General features: G+C 41.3%; 1 long non-coding RNA gene across 1 annotated transcript; it reads left to right on the forward strand.

Annotated features, from left to right (window-relative positions):
- LOC311430404 lies at positions 1-4572 on the forward strand. The gene is made up of 2 exons (XR_014688769.1): positions 1-412; positions 3509-4572. It is a non-coding gene; the product is annotated as an uncharacterized lncRNA (long non-coding RNA).
- Positions 4573-10147: the final 5575 nt, after the last annotated feature.

The raw sequence follows: 10147 nt of genomic DNA on the forward strand, positions 1-10147 counted from the left end.
ATTTTGCCGCGTCCCGGCCGTGGCGCAGCGCCGGGCTCTCAAATCTAATGAGAAATAATCGCGCTCCCAATGCGCTTTCACTCGCTTAAGTCCGAAGTTACCGGTCCGTGCCCTGTATGCCCAAGTCAAGTTTTGGCTTTTCGCTGTCAAACTGCACGTTAGCCCGCAGACAACCGCGGGTAATAACCTCTTTGAAAGAAAATGCCGGAGGCAAGCGTTAATATCTGTCAATTTGCCTGCCCACTACAGCTGGCCTCTGCCTGGGCCTCAAAGCCAGAGGCGGTGTGGTAATAAAAAAGCAAAATACAGACTCATGCTGTCCTCCCTCGTTGCCACTTCTGCAGCTTTCTTCATTTGCCCAAGTCATAACACAGCTGTCAACAGTCCATATATTGCCTGGGAACCCTGGAAGGTATAGCTTAAAACGAAATGTTTCTAAACATCTTTATTTAACGGAGCTTGTATTTCGCTTTGATTTATGATTATTGTCTAAACTCCACTCTGAAGAGATCTGCTTAACAACCAGTTGTCAGCAAATCCTCAGCAAATTTTAAATTAAAATTTTTCCATTTGTCTTTGTTCAGTGACATTTCCAGCAGAATACTTTTGAAGGTTTGTCATCTTTTTGGTTGTACGATTTTACTCAGGGAGTGAGAAAAAAACATTGCAGCATTGGAGTTACACCAGGAATGAATCTGGACCAGGATATTTATTGACCAAAACTCAACACAAGAAATTGTTGACTTCAATCTCTCTGCACTGAACAAGCCAGAAAACAGACTGTAGTTATAATGAATTGGCTGCAGTGGAAAATTTCTGGTATTGTACATTCATGCACAGTTTAGTGGATGCAGGCCAATATTGAAAAGAAAGTCAGCACTCAAGTCTTCAGAGAAGCTGTTGTGCCATAAAATCTGCATTGTCCCCACACAGAGATTAAATATTTGATTTGCCCTGGTGAGGAAGTAGGAGCCATCCAAAACCCCAGGCTGCTTTAGAAGCCTGGTGGACAGGAAAACATGGCACTGCTTCCATTCTTTTCTGGAAACTGCTATTTTATAATCTTATATATTATGAGATTAGCTTTAAATTAAACCTAGGATCTCTTATGACTTTCTCTGAGAGAAACTGCTGATAAAAGGTCTTGTTGGACCTAACCCTTACTCCATCACCTCAGTTCCTGCACCATCTGGGATGTGTGGGCCTTCATTTCCTTCTTCCAGCAAGCCTTTATGCCACTGGGATTAGCCAAAGTTCCCAGGAAAAACGATTAGCCAAAGTGTCCAGGAAAAACAAGTACGACTTCTTTGTCTGTTAGAAGTGATATCATACCAATAAAGGTTTTCAGGCATTTTCTCAGTACTTCTTAAATAATCCAATTCAAAACACAACCAGAAGTATGCCTGAGAGATGAGCAATGGCTCTCAATAAATGTAAAAAAAAAAAAAAAAAGATTAGAAAAGCATCATTTATTAAGGATTAAGCATCGTATAGACAGAAGAAATGTGAGAAATATGCCTTCTTTAAGCTGTCTTAATACCATGCTTTCAGTGTTCAGTGAGTATTGGGTGGAGTAAGTGCAGATGTAGAAAGAGTAGGAGGAAAATCACTTGGAAGAGCTGCTGCATTACAGTTACATTTTAAAGTTATAGTTAGGACAGATGCAGTGTGTTATGACAGGAACTAATGTAACACCTTCAACAGCAAATTGTTGATTTGAGGTTGACTGTGTCTGGGAGGAAGATAAGGCTGTGAGTTGAAATAAAAAATCAAACATATTAACTCTCAAATAATTCTTCTAAGCTTGAAAAGGCAACAATTTCATGGAGACTGCCAGCCTGACCCATGCTTAAAGGAGAGATCCAAAATGGTGAGGAAAACAAAAACACCCATTTTCTCAAGCAAGACCAAAACACCAGCTGTGATAATGGAGTCAAGCTGGATTGCCTTCTTGGATCCTGTTGCTATTGTTCAATTAACACGTCAAATGATTTTCAAACTTTTTTCCTTATACTATTTCTACTAAGTCCAATTTCTGATAAGAACAGAGCAGCTGGATACTTTCCAATTTCTTTCTTTCTTTCTTTCTTTCTTTCTTTCTTTCTTTCTTTCTTTCTTTCTTTCTTTCTTTCTTTCTTTCTTTCTTTCTTTCTTTCTTTCTTTCTTTTTCTTTCTTTCTTTCTTTCTTTCTTTCTTTCTTTCTTTCTTTTTCTTTCTTTCTTTCTTTCTTTCTTTCTTTCTTTCTTTCTTTCTTTCTTTCTTTCTTTTCTTTTCTTTTCTTTTCTTTTCTTTTCTTTTCTTTTCTTTTCTTTTCTTTTCTTTTCTTTTCTTTTCTTTTCTTTTCTTTCCCTCAACACAGATTAAAGTTTTTGGAAAATTTGAAGCTTTTTAAATTGGAAAATTGTGATTTTTTTTTTTTTTTTAATCAGGTGATTGCACATGAAATACTTAACTTCCAATTGTTTCTACATAGCACTGTATCTACCAGACAAAATACTCTGAGGGAGGTTAATGTCACACTGGAGGCTATGTGTGGACAGATAGATAGCTAAGTATTTTACTACTGTTCAGCAGTCCTGAACAGTAAAAGTTCAGTAAAACAGTTTAAAAAAGTAAAAAAGTAAAACAGTAAAAAAGTAAAACAGTAAAAAAGTTCAGTAAAGCAGTGCTGAACAGTAAAAGTGTTGCCCTGAACACTTTTCTCCAAATATAAGGTGGGATATAGGTTTTCGGCTTGGTGTGGTGGCCCCAACAGTTTCACAAATGGGTGTTAATTAGTCACAATTAGCCTGTCGTTACCATGCTGCTACACTAGACAAAATGCAGATTTGGAGTTGAAAAAAAAAAGAGAGAATATTCTGAAAAAGTTGACCCTATGTTTTTGGATGTGCAAATCCAAAACCAAATGGAAACTTCCATCGTAAGTCAACCAAGACAACGAGTTTTTCCTATGCATTTGTATTTTAAAACTGGCATTTAAAAATCTACCTAATGTTCACATGGCTTCTTTCCTGCAACTTTTACACCCCTGTTGGGATGAAGAACCAATTTCAACTTGTTCATGCTACCAGGAGTGGTGGAACATCTGCCTGAACTATGCTTTAAAAACAGTAGGTATCACCACCATTGCTAGTTTTAACTTACTGTGATATTGCTCCTTACATGAATGCTTTCATCATCCCTGTCTTCATGATATCTCCAGGGATGGGGCATCCAGAGCTTCTGTGGGCAACCTGTTCTAGTGCCTCACCAACCTCTGAGGGAAGAATTTTATCCAAGACTTAGTGATATCTTTCTGGACACAAGTTAGAACTGTTCTTGGAAATTCGAGATATCTTTTCATGGATATTATAATCAAATGGGCTGGATTTTGACACCTTACCTCCAACTGGTGATAGTGAGACCCAGCGGTTCTGCAGGTGGGGAGATCTACATTTTGTTCACAAACTTTTTAGAGATACTCCAGAAACTAAAAAGCTATTTTTTTTCCCTTCCTAATTTTACATAGGACAACCTGTTTACTTGAGGAAAAGTTTTACTAGAATTTACAACTGCAGAGTGATCCTGTAAATGACATCAAGCCATTGCTCACACAGACCAAGTTCCAGCCAGTGACAGGAAGACAAAAGGTTATCATACATAATCCTTTTTAGATCTCTTAGTGAGGTGATGAGCCAGTGATGCTGTGGCTAGATCTGGCCTGCAAAGCAGCTAATCAGGTCTGTGGAAAGAAGAGATACCTTCAGTAGACTGTGCCACTGAGGTCACTCCATTGATTTTAGCAGAAACTACGCAAGAGAAGAAAATTGCAGATTTTTTTTTCAAGGTCCTGTTATGGAAAGAAAAACCCAAATGAAATTATCTTTGGAACTGTACTGCTGCAAGTCAGGTATTTTGAAATGAATCTAATGTACCATAGTTAATGGCATATATTTTCTCAAAAGTACTGAAAGCTCTGGTACGTCTGAAATTGAAAAGGCCTGCAGGATTAAGTTGACTGAAACTTGCCTTTTGGACACTGAGACTGAGCAGGTGAGATAAGGACCAGCCTGCTGGTTGGGTGGCGTTTTCCTTTCCAACAGTAAATGAGAGCTTTAGATTTTGCTACAAATACAAAGAAAATACTAGAAAGCATCGTGTTTGTGCAGACCAGCTGCAAACAAGGCCATGCCCAATGTGCCTGTTTTGTGAAGGCCCTGAGAGCTTCCCCCCACTGGGAGCTCTGGCTGTCAGGGGACAAGGCACAGCCATGGATGAGGCCCTCCGGGAACACCCTCATCTTGCTCAATTTCTCCGGTGGGCATTATCTCGAGGAAACAATTTTCTCAAGAAGTTGAGATAACGTGTCACAGTGATGTCATATTTGCCTTTGAAGGGACTTTAGGATTTTTGCCAACTGCTGTTTACACAGAACTCTATTAGGATGGTGTCCCGGGGGGCTACAGGCGGGGAAGGAGGTAGGAAACAGCTGCTCTGGTAAATATTAGATTTCTTTGTGTTCACATGTGTGCCAGACAGAAGAGAGGCCGAGACAATTAAGAAATCCCAGTTACAGTAAAGACATACTGACAGGACCACTAAGGTTTGATTTGTGTGGTACTGGATCACCTAGCAGTCCGAATGGTTTGTGCAGGAGCACACGATTGCACTGCTGCTGAATTATCCACAATATGGTATTTGTACTGACTTTACGTTGTCTGTGGGGGACTGGCAGTATCTAGTCTGACATAAAACCAGAGTGGTATGGACAGAATATACTCAAACTAATACAAAAGTGAACTTTTTTTTTAGCACATACGAGTCACACGCCTGTGGCACTTCGCACCTGCAGTGTTTTAGTGCAGCATTAAGTGCCCTGAAACATTCTTGTTTATTACCTAACGTAATCCCAACTGAAACGCTGAGCTGCGGTAACCAGGAGCTTACACAGTGTTCAAAAGCTCTTGACCTTGTGAACAGCCCATCAGAAACAGGTACACAGTAAAACAGACTCCTTGCAATAGCTAAACGAGGCTGAGACGTGTTTACCTGACCTGCTGTGTGTACCTAGCGCAGACGAGCACCAGGAGAACAAAGGCTTGTGGTTGGTAGTCCAGGACTACGGGATCCTCGGTAGCTGCAGGTTTGAGCTGGGATAGCTAAAGGTTGCTAAAGCTCATTCAGATGCCCTGGTTACCCTCTTTGAGGGGAAAGAAATTTCTAAATGTGGCTGTCACAAACTTTTAAAGCAAGGTATCGCCTCTGGTGGTTGTGCTGGTGGCAGGGACCACTACCAGCAGCAGTGGCGGTGGCCACAGGTAATGAAAGTAACTCCTATACTGTCCTGCAAACCATGCGTGCTTGGGGAGAATGCATGAACAGTTTGGGAACCCCTCTTCTAAGCTACTGTAATCAGTGTCTTCAGATAACCTGATTAGATTACACTGGAGCTAATCGAGTAATTGTGCACAGCAAATCTAGTTTCGCTAAGACATGTTGTAGCTGGCACAGTAATATTTATCAATTTGTGTAGTTTAAGGATAGATGTAGGTTTGTGCAGCTAACTGCTGGAGCATTATTCTTAATCATGTGGGCTGGTAGGAGTCAGGAAGAGGCACCCATTGAAGAGGCTGAAGAATCAAAGTCTGGCCTGTGTTTGGTACAGGTAAATTGTGGGGCTGTACCAGTGAAGGCTGGCCAGCTGCTGATGGTTTGCTTAACCAAAAGTGAAAACAAGAATAAGGACATTTGCACTACAGTTACTGCAGGGTTAATGGATAAAATGGTAGGTAAATAAAAAAGCTGATCTGACTTCAGGATCTTACCACAAAATAATTCTGTGTGTCTCTGCCACAGAAAACCATCACCACAAACTGGTGTGGTGACCTAAGAAATTGGCACAGGCCAGATGCATATTACAGCAGAATATCCAGCTTCTCCAGATCCCATCTGTAAGGGAGAAAGTGGGTAATGAGCTGTGTGTCTGGAGGCAGGTACCCTTGGTACCTAGAGAGAAGCAGTTCATGATAATGAAGGGAAATACATGATCTACACAAATGCCACTAATGGCTTTTCCTGCTTTCCCCTTTGATAATATTGTTCTCTTCCCAATCTGGGGAAATCATGCTCCCAAACACCATTACAGCTACTGGTACAGTGTATTTTAAGATATTAATGCAATCTCTTTCAATATTTACTCTTGTAAAAAAGAGTTTCACATACATTTTATTCAGAACATTACCTCTGTTCCTTACACTCTTTTTTTATAGATAACAGGTAAGATACAGATATTAGCACGGATAACAGGCACTAGCAAATTGCACTGATAGATCATTACTAGCAGAGCAAGAACAATTTTGTACTAGTGTTACAGTGGATTATTGTTACAGAGGGCATATGGAGCAGAGTGAGAGATAACTAAAGTTTAATTCTACAGAAAGTTCAGCAGGTCTCTTGTAAAAGCTTTTCTTGATACAGCATAGGGAGTTTGGGTCATCTAGCAGATGGCCACCTCTGCAGTGACCACCAGCCACTTCTTCTGCTTTGGTGTTGAGCTGCACTGCCTTGCCAACAGCTGAGCCCGCCAAGCCAAGCCATGCGACACCCGAGGCCACGCTCACGTTTCCATTGTTACCGTGCCGTTACCAGTGCAGCAGGCCAGCCAGGGATTACACGCACACTGCCAACAGGAGTTGCTCCCTGAGGGGTTGTCATAACACATTATTCATGCCAGCATTGCACAATTTTGCTACTGTGGTGTGTAAATCTCACGCACTTTTAGAAACTGAAAGGAGATTATTACTGCATTATGAACAGCCATGGAGACTGGCAATGCCACCACACAAATACAACAAAGTGATTCCCTGTGCTGCCCACAGGAACAGATCTCTATTGCTTATAGCCACAAGTTGGGTATGTGCATCTTCACTGCAGGATGAGCAGCTGTGGGTGTGTTGTGCTCTCAAGGCAAACACTAGATCAAAATTAGATCAAAATTACACACGCTATCCTACTTTTCCTACTTTGCGCTTTCTTCTGAAGTTGGTCACTGTCACCCTTTCATCAGCCACACACATTTGAGATTGTTCTGTTTCTGAACTTGAATTCTATGTATGTTTTTATTTTTTTAATCTTTTACTTCTATAATCAAAATAAGCTCATGATTAGCAGATACTAAACTGTAACTAAGAATTTCATATTATTCTCATTTTAGCGAGGGGAGAATTACAGAAAGGCTAAGGATGCCGATTTCAAGAGTGGTCTGATCTGAGGCACTGTGGAGTTTCAAGATCACCCAGGGTTGCCATGGAGGCTAGTGGCTCCTGGCTATGGGAAGCTCTGCAGTATGTGCCTGCCCTTGGGTGGCTAAAAAATTAAGTTCTCAAAGGCAGCAGTCACTTTTGACAGTGTTTTGCCTTGAGAGAGCTCAAAGCGTATAAAAAAGTGGATGGTGGGCCCAGAGTTGAACCTGCTTTCCATGTTTTATATTCACTTTATGACCTCTTGCTGCTAAAAAGATGAACTGTGTAGGCTTGTCAGCTATTCAGAATGAAATTGTATCAGACTGACAGACTAGTTTAAGGTAACAGTTAACGCATTTACTAGCGCTCAAGAACCATTATTGAGGCACAAATCCAGGATCTTTGAATCCAGATCTCTGTAAGCAACAGAACGCTACCCTTTAATGACTGCTGGATCAGCTCTATAACTTGAAAAGTGGATTGAAATGAGTAGTGAAGCTAGAGTAGTTTTAACACTGCAGTTTCTAAATGAGTTGTAAAATAAGCGTGAACAAGTTTGCACTAGAAACATTTGCTATTAAGAGTAAAACCATGGGACTGGAGCCAGGCCAGCTGTGCTACTCCTCCTTTGCTTATGTACCAGTAGGTGCTAGAGGCTACAGACGCTGGAGGTAGAAGACGTGTTTCATTGCTCTCATTTGATTCCCTCAGGCTGACACATGGAGTTGACAGGCTCCACGGCAAGCTGCGTCTAGCCTTCTTTGGCTGCAGGGAGGATTGCTGACAAATCGTGCGTTTTGGCAGGAGAGACCATCAATGCTAAAGCAAAAGAAAGGAAAAAGACTTCAGGTTACCGATTCTTTAAGGCAGGGTTGCTTGTAGTATGCAAGTTTACAAGCAGCGTGAGCAACAGGTCATGAAGAGGTCCTCATTTACTTAGATGTAATAGAAAGCTTTTCACAGGCTGATGTTCAAGTGACAGGTTCTCAGGGAAAATCTAATCAAACACTTGAAGTCAGGACTCCAGAGAGCTTGGGTCAAGAGACAGAGAAGGTCAGAGATAAGGGTCACAATATGCAGCAAGAGGCAGTCAAGCTAACTGGCAAACAATTTGAAAAGAAAAATACATGGGTCACAAATTATCCACTTAAAATTACATATGTAAAAATTAAAGAGAATTTTCATGTGTGATTTAGCAAATTACATCTGTTAAGTCATTTGAAGAACAGCAACAGCAAGATCTAAAGATCTATCAGTAAAGCAAAATAAAATACTTGCATGTTTTATAGGCAACAAAGGAGGAAAACAGTCACCCTCCCAAGTGTTGAGGAAATCTGAAATGACTTGAATCACGCTTAAGACTGTTTAACTGTGTTGTGTAGAAACACAAGCCTTAATTTTTTATTTTTTATTTTATTTTATTTTTTTTAAGCAATTGGATCCAATAAATAATACAGACCAGTTACCAATGGACTTATGTTTGTGTCAGTCCCAGCTAATTTATTTTCCAGAAACCTCTATAGGCTTTGGGACACAATATTTTCTTTCTTTTCAGTGCAATGAGTTTGTGCATATGCTGTAACTTTTCCTGCACGTGGATTCATTTTAATGATTGCATTATTTATTCGGCACTGACACGAAAATATTCTTAGCAGCCTAAGCATTTTAGCATTCTTACATCATATTGTCTTGACTAACTGTGTGTTCAGTAATGCATATACGTTGAACTTGAAGTAGCTAATATGCATCAGCAGTGGTAAAGGGCATCAAGTAGCTCAGTGGTTGACATATTTACTGAAATACTTCTTCCACATCAGCTAAAGCTATCTCTTAGCTATAAGGAGATTTAAAACACAATTTAAAGGAATCAATGCATATAGATGAATATGTATTCCATCGTTTCAGGATAACGTATTTTGCTTTATCTTAAAAAAGATAGGGAAGACATTGTTAAGAAATGTAATACCTAGCATTTCAGGATGGTGTTGTGCCATGTTATGTTTTTGGATTAAAGATTCAAACCCACCTTTGAATCCAGACAGCCCCAAACCATCTATAAATGTATTATTACAGCTTGGCTAATTGGAAAACACCCTATAAATATACTGAAATTATGTTTGGCTTGGTTTCCATACATATCAAAGAAGAGGGATTCCTGGCAAACCTGGAATCTATGTTGAAAGACTTTGCCAGCTGGATTTTCATATTCTATAAGAAGTTTAGCATTATTTTAGAAAACGTAAACTAGACCTGCCTGAAAACAACCACTGTAATAACAAAACAAACCAGTTGATTTGGGGGAACCTAATGGTTTCAAGGGTAATCGATCAGTAACTTCTAACAGAATGGTTGTCTTGACATTTGTTAACAAAGGTGCGTAAAGAGATGGCAAAGCCCTTGCTCAAGCAGTTTAGGCTGTGCTGGAGAACAGCAACAGGCTGCACCCAGCAGTCAGAGGGAGAGCCAGCAGCCAAGGGCAGAGGGAGTACAGACTGCCTAAGGCATTTTGCTTAATATTTCTGTTTTATTTTTTAAAATCTTTTATTCTTGTTAATTCAACGTAGCCAAAGAGAGGGTGTCGGCGGGAGACCAGCAGCGGGCAGCCAGCCGGAGGAGGACGTGGCCCTGAAGATGGATTAGGGTCTGAGGGCGGGCGGTGCGCCGGGAGGGCGGCTGAGGCGAAGGACCTTATTTTTCCGCCACCAGAAGCCCTCGGCAGTCTCTGCCAGAGCTCCCGGGGCCAAACCACCAGCAGCAAAACGACGCCGTGCCGCTTTCGGGGCTCGGTGGGCAGCGCACAGGGACTCCGTGAGGCGCGGGGCCAACATGGCCCCCGCGGGCAGCGCCCTGAGTGGAGGGAGGCGGTGGCCGCCCGGCCCCGGGCCATGGCGCTCCCCGCCCCCGTGCTGCAGCCGCCGCGCAGGCGC

This window comes from Aythya ferina (assembly GCF_964211825.1).
Source record: "Aythya ferina genome assembly, chromosome: 1".
Classification (NCBI taxonomy): Eukaryota; Metazoa; Chordata; class Aves; order Anseriformes; family Anatidae; genus Aythya; species Aythya ferina.